The 10,751-nt window shown below is 31.2% G+C and overlaps 1 long non-coding RNA gene across 1 annotated transcript; it reads left to right on the top strand.

Moving 5' to 3' along the window:
- The first annotated feature begins 840 nt into the window (after positions 1–840).
- LOC142219759 (uncharacterized) lies at positions 841–1,313 on the top strand. Its single transcript, XR_012717748.1, has 3 exons — positions 841–895; positions 1,017–1,078; positions 1,250–1,313. It is a non-coding gene; the product is annotated as an uncharacterized LOC142219759 (long non-coding RNA).
- The last annotated feature ends 9,438 nt before the right edge of the window (positions 1,314–10,751 follow it).

Consider the following 10,751-nt stretch of genomic DNA (forward strand, 5'->3'; position numbering starts at 1 on the left):
AACTACTTGTGAAATGCAAAGTATTTTCTAAATAATAAGTGCAATTTACTATAAGATTTTTTTGTATGAGAAAATATTTTTTTACGAAAAATGAACTTGAAAGTGGATAGCAATTTCTTACTGACTATTCCTATAGTTAATAATTGTTGGTAAAAAATTACACAATGAAATATTTTTAGTTCACATGTAATTAAATTTATAGACATTTTCGTCAAAAATGGTAGATAACATTTCATGAAAATTTTGCAAATTTTAAGTTAAACGTTTCATCGCTCATAAACTGGTGTGCCTTTACGAATATTATTCTTAGAGTAAATTGTCAGCAGATGCGATGAACTAATGCATAGTACAGAGATTTTTATCGGAATAGTGGAATGTGATTAATGTAAAGATGATGTTACTTGAGTTTTGTTGTGTATACATGAGCGTGGGGTTGTTTTTATTTTTGTTCATTTAGTGGCTTGTGTGTGTGTGTTTGTTATTCGTTGATGGTTTTTGGCTGGATGAGGTGTTGTTTTCAATAAAGGCACATGTGTTTTTGTTGTTGTAGGAATGTTTTGGCTTTGCTTGGTTTTGTTTGGCATGCTTCAGTTGTATAGTTGGCGTTGGCGTGGGCTGTTGCATCTTTTAAGTATGCAACAAGGGAATATAAAGGCATGGAATATTTTGGATTTTTGAGTCATATATTGGTGTTTGTTTATTAAACCTTTTAAATGAAAGTTATTAATATTTTATCGGTAGTTTAGAAAAAAGTTATTAAGAATATTTTGTAAAATATGTTGAAATTGAAAGTGTATTGAAATTTTCTTTATTCAATGTAAAAAATTAATATTCAATTCCAGATGAATTTGGAAACTTTTTGTAATATCTCAGCGTATAGTTTATTCATAAATTGGTAAGTATTTTTTTAATATGGCTTTCTTTTGAAAAGAATATTTTTTATGTATATTATTATTTGTTAATTATTTTTTTTTTTTTTTTGGAAACCAGTTTAATGTTTTTCTTTGTTGTAAAAGCGATATTTAATTTCAGAGCAACTCCAGACGGATTCAAACAAATTTAAAAAGGTAGAGAATTGGTAAGTTTTCTTTTAAAAATTGGCTTTCTTTCAACTAGAATATTTACGTTTTTATGACCTTTTTATCATCAAAATTACAGGTTTTTAATACCTTATTTTAGTATTTCTTTAATTAATTTTTTTGGAAACTAATGTAATATTTTTAATGTAAAAATAAATATTTAATTTCAGAATAACCCCTTAAAATTTGGACAAATTTTTAGTACTCCTTTGCCTGTAATTTAATAGTGAATTGGTAAGTTTTCTTTAACTTTCTTTTAACCCTGGACAGCCATCCTTATTTTTTGTACATTAACGTCATCCTTCGTCATTTTGACTACGGCTGATTTCAAGACGATATAATTTTCATCGTGAGCGAAAAAGTGAACCAAACTTGCATTTATTTTCTTATTCAATTTGGTTTTAAGTAGTATAAAACAAAAATTCATAAAACGGTCGAATTAGTATAACTTAAATTTACCATTTCCCAATAGACTAAAATGCATTTTAAATCGAAAATGAAAATACGTGTCGTCATTTTGATGACTGTCTAGGAATATCAAGAATATTTGGTTTTTTATGCATATTATTATTTTTTTCATTAGATTTTTTGAAAAGTTATTTAATTATTTTATTTAATATTTAATTTCAGAATAGCCCAAATAAATTTGGACAACTTTTTATATTTCCCCTCAGCGTACAATTTAATAGAGAATTGGTAAGTTTTATATTAAAACTTTGGCTTTCTTTCAACTAGAATATTTAGTTTATTATATTCTTCACATCGATAACAACACAGTTTTATGAGTTTATATAGAATATTTCATTATTTCTCTAATTGTTTCAGGTACAAATTTTATGATGAGATACGTTTTCCAAATAAAAGTTGAATTGCTTACACCATTTGATAAAATGCCTCCACATATGGTAAGTTACAAGCTAAACTAAAGAATTAAAAAATTATATTTTATTACATGGTGTTAATTCTTAACAATTTTCATTGTTGTTTCCATTTTTTTCCAGCAAGATATGTGAAAAAATTACCTACGATGATTAAGAAAAGGATAAGTCAAAATGTCCAAACAGCGGGTTCAAATGAACTACTCTCTGTTCCACGTGGTCATAATTGTTATTCACAAAAAACATTGTATTAAGAACTTTCATCATAAGTTTTTAAAATAAAGTACTTTTGCTTAAAGAAAGTTTAATTTTAATGTATGAAAATTTGCATAATAGTAAAACGGTTTGTTGTTCGTTTAATTATTTAATTTCTCTGTACTGTGGAATGATTGATTTAAAAATAGTTTAATCGTCGACATTTCAAAGAGACTGTTAACCAATTTTTATTATCGGGTTTCCCACAAAATAAGCAAGTAAATCAAAATAATACTCACTTTTTAACTTGGTAGGGGTATATAAATCTTATGGTGTTGTAAAAAAGAACTAAAAAACAATGTTATAGATGAACTAAAACTTAAGAGAATTATAAACTAGACAAGTTGAAAAAAATCTTAAGGGCTAAATCATGGTCAATATTACTACAGTTTAGTTCATTTTGCAATGGAAAAGGGTTCACTGTTTTTTCAGTGTGGTGCAGGGAATAATAAAGTCCGCCCCGCCCGGCTTTAGACTTTCCTTACTTGTTATCTTTATTGATCGTAGATTGAAGCATGGATAACCATTGTCTTAATTTATAAATACCCCCCTTATAGTATAGTTTTGATCTATTTTCCCATCATTTTCCAACGAACCTCGTCAAATGAGAGCTATATATCAAATAGTACTGTGGCAAAAGTATTATTTTGCATGCCGCTTAATAAGCCTCATGCTTTTAACAAGTCTTTAACACGTTTTTCTTCTTACCCCCTCGTTGTGTCACCTAGTTTGCCCCACCACAGTTGTATTTGCTCTCGTTAAGACCGGAAGTAACAACATGCAATTCCATCACACATACACACACTCACAAGTATAGAATCGTTGGGAAAAAAATCCTTCGAAATTCACTTGGGTCATATGAATTAGTGTGTGCGTGTTTATATGTTGGCGGAAGGAAAGGGGAAAGTCTCGCAATTTTATTTGCAAGTAGACTAACATTTTGCAATTTCTTTTCTTTGGTAACCAAATAAACGAATATAATGACGATAATCTAAATTTATGCACCACAAGAATTTAAATGTCAAATACTTTAGACGACATCCATAACATGGTGGTTTGGCGGCTTAGGATATTCTGGACATAAAAAGAGCACTTTTGTTGTTGTAGAATTTTACTGGTGTTGATAATATTAATTGGACCTAACACCTCCCATGTTTGTAATGAGTTTTCAGCATTAATTTTATTTCTTTCGTTTTTTTTTTTGTTTGCTGCAATATTTGTTAAGGGAAAAGTTAGTACAAAGCCTCGTACACGCAAAAAATTAATTCTTTCCTCCCAAACAAAATTTTAGAAAAACAAAGAGCGTTTCTCATTTGCGAAAAGCAAGAAATTATATAATTTTTGTGATAAACGTTTATTTTTTTCCAGGATGTAAACACAATTTCATAAAGACTAACTCAAAAAAACAATCTTTTCTGGCTAATTGCATTTAGATTCACATCTTTCTCACTTCCACGATGTTTTTTAGTTCTCAGCATCTTTTTCTGTAATACACACAATGTAGAAGAAATTATTCGATTTTATAAATTATTCAAAATTTTATGTTTCGCCTAGACGGAGAATCGAACCGCGGACCATGCAATTTGTAAGCCAACACACTATCCACATGGGCTAAGTAGTCGTTATTGTCCACAATAGACAATTATCGTTATAAGTTATATTTATATAGCATAGTTTGTGGCGCCCACGAGCCGATTACACAAATTTTATTTAAAGGAAACATACATTTAGTTGGCCACCGTGGAGCAATGGTTAGTACGCCCGCCTTGCATACCAAACGTCGTTGGTTCGATCCCTACTTCGACCGAACACCAAAACGTTTTTTTTTGTAACATATATTACAGATATGTTTGGAAGATTCCGAAAAGATGTTCAACATTATATGCTACTATATTAAATTTGTACTATGAAAATGTGTCTTATTAAAAAAGAAAAGAACAGTGCTTGATATAAACGAAATAGACTGTGTACTTGGTTCAAAAATGTTTTTTTTTTATACCCTGCGCCACACTGTGGAACAGGGTATTATAAGTTAGTGCATATGTTTGTAAGGAGACGAGATAGACACATGGTGTCTTTGGTAATAATGCTCAGGGTGGGTCCCTGAGCCGATATAACCATGTCCGTCTGTCCGTCCGTCCGTCTGTCTGTGAACACATTTTTGTGATCAAAGTCTAGGTCGCAATTTAAGTCCAATCGCCTTAAAATTTGGCACATGTTCCTAATTTGGGTCAGAATAGAACCCTATTGATTTTGGAAGAAATCGGTTCAGATTTAGATATAGCTCCCATATATATCTTTCGCCCGATATGCACTAATATGGACCCAGCAGCCAGAGTTTTATACCGATTTGCTTGAAATTTTGTACAAACATAACACTTAGTCGTATAGTCAACTGTGCAAAATTTGATTGAAATCGGTTCAGATTTAGATATATCTCCCATATATATCTTTCGCCCGATATGGACTTATATGGCCCCAGCAGCCAGATTTTTGGCCGAATATGGTTGAAATTTTGCACTAGGAGTACAATTAGTAGTATAGTCAAGTGTGCAAAATTTAATTGAAATCGGTTCAGATTTAGATATAGCTCCCATATATATCTTTCGCCAGATATGGACTAATATGGTCGTAAAAGCCAGAGTTTTGACCCAAATTGGTTGAAATTTTGCACAGGGAGTAGATTTAGCATTGTAGCTATACGTGCGAAATTTGGTTGAAATCGATTCAGATTTAGATATAGCTCCCATATATATCTTTCGTCCGATATGCACTTATATGGACCCAGAAGCCAGAGTTTTATCCCGATTAGTTTGAAATTTTGCACAAGGAGTACAATTGGTAGTATAGTCATGCGTGCCAAATTTGATTGAAATCGGTTCAGATTTAGATATAGCTTCCATATATATTTTTCGCCCGATATGGACTTATATGGCCCAATTTGGTTGAAATTTTGCACTAGGAGTACAATTAGTAATATATTCATGTGTGCCAAATTTGATTGAAATCGGTTCAGATTTAGATATAGCTCCCAAATATATGTTTTTCTGATTTCGACAAAAGTGGTCAAAATACCAACATTTTCCTTGTTCAATCGCCACTGCTTAGTCGAAAAGTTGTAAAAATGACTCTAATTTTCCTAAACTTCTAATACATATATATCGAGCGATAAATCATAAATAAAATTTTGCGTAGTTTCCTTAAAATTGCTTCAGATTTAAATGTTTCCCATATTTTTTACTAGAATTGTGTTCCACCCTAGTGCATTAGCCAACTTAAATTTTGAGTCTATAGATTTTGTAAAAGTCTATCAAATTCTGTCCAAATCGAGTGATATTTAAATGTATGTATTTGGGACAAACCTTTATATATAGCACCCAACACATTTGACGGATGTGATATGGTATCGAAAATTTAGATCTACAAAGTGGTGCAGGGTATAATATAGTCGGCCCCGCCCGACTTTAGACTTCCTTACTTGTTTTTGGTGATAACAGTTTAACATTTTCGAAGAATTTCAAAAAACTCTATCATACGTTTTCGATACACGTTTTCCAAACGTTTTGTTTTTTTTTTCTTTCTTTGCGTGTCAAGTCATTAATGGGTGATACGGTCAAAATTTGGTCAAGGGAAATCGCGTGTAAATCGGTGAAATCGTTTATTTAAAAAATCAAATTAAATTTCTTTTTCAAGTTCAATTAGTATAAAATTCAGGAAAATATCCAGGTAGGCTTTCGCTTTTCCAAATCCGAATTGCCGGGCCTCACGCTTGACACCTGCCATCAGATTTTGTACAGCCACCTTTTCCACCTTCTTCGCCGCAGAATGCCAGTTTGCTTTGAACTGCTGCTCGTCCTTAGCAGTTTTTTTGGTCTTCTTTAGGTTCCGCTTGACAATAGCCCAGTATTTCTCAATTGGGCGGAGCTCTGGCGTGTTGGGAGGGTTCTTGTCCTTGGGAACCACCTGCACGTTGTTGGCGGCGTACCACTCCATGTCCTTTTTACCGTAATGGCAAGACGCCAAATCCGGCCAAAACAGTACGGAACAACCGTGTTTCTTCAGGAAAGGCAGCAGACGTTTATTCAAACACTCTTTCACGTAAATTTCTTGGTTGACAGTCCCGGAAGCTATGAAAATGCTGCTTTTCAAGTCACAGGTACAGATGGCTTGTCAAACCAGATATTTCTTTGCGAACTTTGACAGTTTTATGTGCTTGAAAATATCTGCTACCTTTCCCCTTCCTTTTGCCGTATAAAACTCCTGTCCCGGAAGCTGCTTGTAGTCGGTTTTGACGTAGGTTTCGTCGTCCATTACCACGCAGTCTAACTTCGTCAGCATCGTCGTGTACAGCCTCCGGGATCGCGCTTTGGCCGTCGTATTTTGTTTATCATCGCGATTTGAAGTCACTACCTTCTTGTAAGTCGATAGTCCGGCTCGTTTTTTGGCTCGATGCACGGTTGTAGACGATACACCCAGCTTATTTGCGGCATCTCGGAGAGAGAGGTTAGGGTTTCGCTTGAAACTACCGGCAACTCTCTTTGTCGTCTCAGCGGCTCCGGTTTTCGATTTCCCCCCGATCCAGACTTCCTGGCTGTCGACAAACGTTCCCCAAACACTTTAATTACATTTGTAACGGTTGATTTGGCAACTTTTAGCGATTTTGCCAGCTTTGCGTGCGAGTAGCTCGGATTTTCGCGATGCGCGAGCAAAATTTTGATACGCTGCTCTTCTTGCTTGGACGGAATTTTGACAACTGAAGAGTGAATTCCAAAATCTAAATAGGAGCAACATTCTACACACACACACCTTCAAAATGAGGGGTGTGCAGGTTTTTTAAATGCAAAATTTAAAGAAATACGTCAGGTTTATATTGACCATAATTTGACCGTATCACCCTTTATGTTTGCTCAAAATTGGTTAAATTTATCTTTGCTAAATTATTTTCAACTTAAATCTTAAATAATTAAATCTAATTTTTAATTCATTTTACTTTAATAACTTTGGTGCTGATTACGAGACAAAGAAAAGAGGAATTGCTCAAGGCTTTGCTGACTTGATACTCTATACAAACCTATAATTCTTTCATTCCAAACAGAATTTTAGATAAACAAATATCGTTTCCCATTCGCTTTTCGCTGTAAGGAAGTTTATTTGGAAGAAAAGTTAATACTTTTTCTAATAACGGAATGTAAAAATAATTTCATAAAGATTAATTCATTATTTGCTTACCAAATGAATTTTTCCTCACAAAATTCATTTCTGTAGAAAACTTTTTCAAAATTTTATTTCTATAGAAAATTTTGTCTGCTTGTAGTCGGTTTTGACGTAGGTTTCGTCGTCCATTACCACGCAGTCTAACTTCGTCAGCATCGTCGTGTACAGCCTCCGGGATCGCGCTTTGGCCGTCGTATTTTGTTTATCATCGCGATTTGAAGTCACTACCTTCTTGTAAGTCGATAGTCCGGCTCGTTTTTTGGCTCGATGCACGGTTGTAGACGATACACCCAGCTTATTTGCGGCATCTCGGAGAGAGAGGTTAGGGTTTCGCTTGAAACTACCGGCAACTCTCTTTGTCGTCTCAGCGGCTCCGGTTTTCGATTTCCCCCCGATCCAGACTTCCTGGCTGTCGACAAACGTTCCCCAAACACTTTAATTACATTTGTAACGGTTGATTTGGCAACTTTTAGCGATTTTGCCAGCTTTGCGTGCGAGTAGCTCGGATTTTCGCGATGCGCGAGCAAAATTTTGATACGCTGCTCTTCTTGCTTGGACGGAATTTTGACAACTGAAGAGTGAATTCCAAAATCTAAATAGGAGCAACATTCTACACACACACACCTTCAAAATGAGGGGTGTGCAGGTTTTTTAAATGCAAAATTTAAAGAAATACGTCAGGTTTATATTGACCATAATTTGACCGTATCACCCTTTATGTTTGCTCAAAATTGGTTAAATTTATCTTTGCTAAATTATTTTCAACTTAAATCTTAAATAATTAAATCTAATTTTTAATTCATTTTACTTTAATAACTTTGGTGCTGATTACGAGACAAAGAAAAGAGGAATTGCTCAAGGCTTTGCTGACTTGATACTCTATACAAACATATAATTCTTTCATTCCAAACAGAATTTTAGATAAACAAATATCGTTTCCCATTCGCTTTTCGCTGTAAGGAAGTTTATTTGGAAGAAAAGTTAATACTTTTTCTAATAACGGAATGTAAAAATAATTTCATAAAGATTAATTCATTATTTGCTTACCAAATGAATTTTTCCTCACAAAATTCATTTCTGTAGAAAACTTTTTCAAAATTTTATTTCTATAGAAAATTTTGTCAAAATTTTATTCCTATAGAAAATGTTGTCAAAATTTTATTTTACAGACAACTTTATCGAGATTTTGATTTATATAAACATTTTTGTCGAGATTTTGTTTCTATGAAACTTTTTGTCAAAATTTTATATCTATAGAAAATGTTGTCAAAATTTTAATTTTAAAGACAATTTTGTCGAGATTTTATTTCTATGGAAACTTTTTGTCAAAATTTTATTTCTATAAAATATTTTTTAAAATTTTTATTTTTTCAAAATTTTATTTTTGTAGACAATTTTTCAAAATGTTTCTCTTTAAAAAATTTTGTCAAAATTTTATTTCTACAATTTTTTTTTTCAAAATTTTATTTCCACAGAAAATTTTTTCGAGATTTTATTTCTATGGAAACTTTTTTTTCAAAATTTTATTTCTGTAGAAAATTTTGTCAAAATTTCATTCCTATAGATTTTTTTTATAGACATTTTTAGACAGTTTTTCAAAATGTTTTTCTTTAGAAAATTTTGTCAAAATTTTATTTCTATAAATATATATTTTTTTTTCAAAATTTTATTTCTACATACAATTTTGTCAAGATTTTATTTCTATATTTTTTTTCAAAATTGTATTTCCACAGACAATTTTGTCGAGATTTTATTTCTATAGGAAATTTTGTCAAAATTTCATGTTTATAGATTTTTTTATAGACATTTATAAACAGTTTTTCAAAATGTTTCTCTGTAGAACATTTTTTTTCAAAATTTTATTTCCACAGACAATTTTGTCGAGATTTTATTTCTATGGAATCTTTTTGTCAAAATTTCATTTCTATAGAAAAGTTTGTCAAAATTGTTTTTCTATAGAATTTTTTATAGACATTTATAGACATTCAAAATGTTTTCTTTACAAAATTTTGTCAAAATTTTATTTCTATAGAATTTTTTTCGAAATTGTACTTCTATAGCAAATTTTGACAAAAAAATTTCTATAGAAAATGTTGTCAAAAAATGTTTGTCAAATTTAATTTCTATTAATTTTTTTTGAAAATTTTAATTTTTTTCAAAAATGTATTTCTATAGAAATTTTTGTCAAAAATGTTTTGAATATAGGAATTTTTGTCAAAATTTTATGTCCATAGAAATGTTTTTTAAAAATTTTACTTCTATAGACATTTTTGTCAAAAAAAAAAATTATATACACCCAGAAAAAGGGGATCTAAGGCCAACTGAACTTTATTTTAGTTCATGAAGATTAGTTGATTTTAGTTAAATTTTGCACAATATGAGTAAATATTCCTTATTTTGATATTTTTTGCTAACTTTAATGACGTGAACTAAAAATAAGAAAAAAAGTTGTATGCAAATATAGTGCACAATTTTACTATAAAATAAAATAGTTCATATTTTCCTAAAATGGCAGAAGTTTGGATTCATAAGTGTCTCAAATGAGTAAATTTTATTAAAATTGTACCTGTCTTGAACTTCGTACAGCGCTAAAGACATTTTAACAATATTTAAATCCAATTTTTTCTTTCAACATATGCAATTTTCTTAAACAACAGAAAAAAATTAATTATTTTTAAAAAATCCCTCAGTTTGACAAAAAGTATTAACTTATTTCTAACATGTTGCAATTAGAAAACTATTTGAGTTAAAATTTTCTAAAATAAACCTAAATTTTCTTCCACGATGGGTTCACGTTTTTTTGGTGTAGATATTTTTGTCAACATTTGATTTCTTTAAATTTTTTTTTTTTCAAAATATTATTTCTACATAAAATTGTTCAAGAATTTTAAACAGTAAAAAATGTGCAATTTTGGTAGAATTATACGAACTATGGCAACCGTGAAACATATCTGAACTCAACGTTTTTTAGTCTTTCATAAGCAAGTTGCCAAAAGTAGGATTTACTGACGTTTTCCATAATAATAGTGTACCATAAATTCATAGGTTTTGATTAAAAAATTCACAAAGCCCACAAAATACGATTCCATGGGGGCCCATCCACTTCCATTGATAACTCACATTTGAAACTAACATAGAACTTTCAATGTCCTTCAACATTGTGGTGTATTTCATATCCTCAAATTGTTTTATCACACCACAAAGATATTGAAAACCTTTCGAAAAAAAAATCAATTTTCCTTACAATGATAAATACACCTGCGGGTTATTTTCATAGTCTATGTGTTTGTGTGTGTGTGACTCTTAAACTCTTTAGTGATGTCCT

The sequence above is a fragment of the Haematobia irritans genome, chromosome 1 (assembly GCF_050003625.1).
Source record: "Haematobia irritans isolate KBUSLIRL chromosome 1, ASM5000362v1, whole genome shotgun sequence".
Taxonomy (NCBI): domain Eukaryota; kingdom Metazoa; phylum Arthropoda; class Insecta; order Diptera; family Muscidae; genus Haematobia; species Haematobia irritans.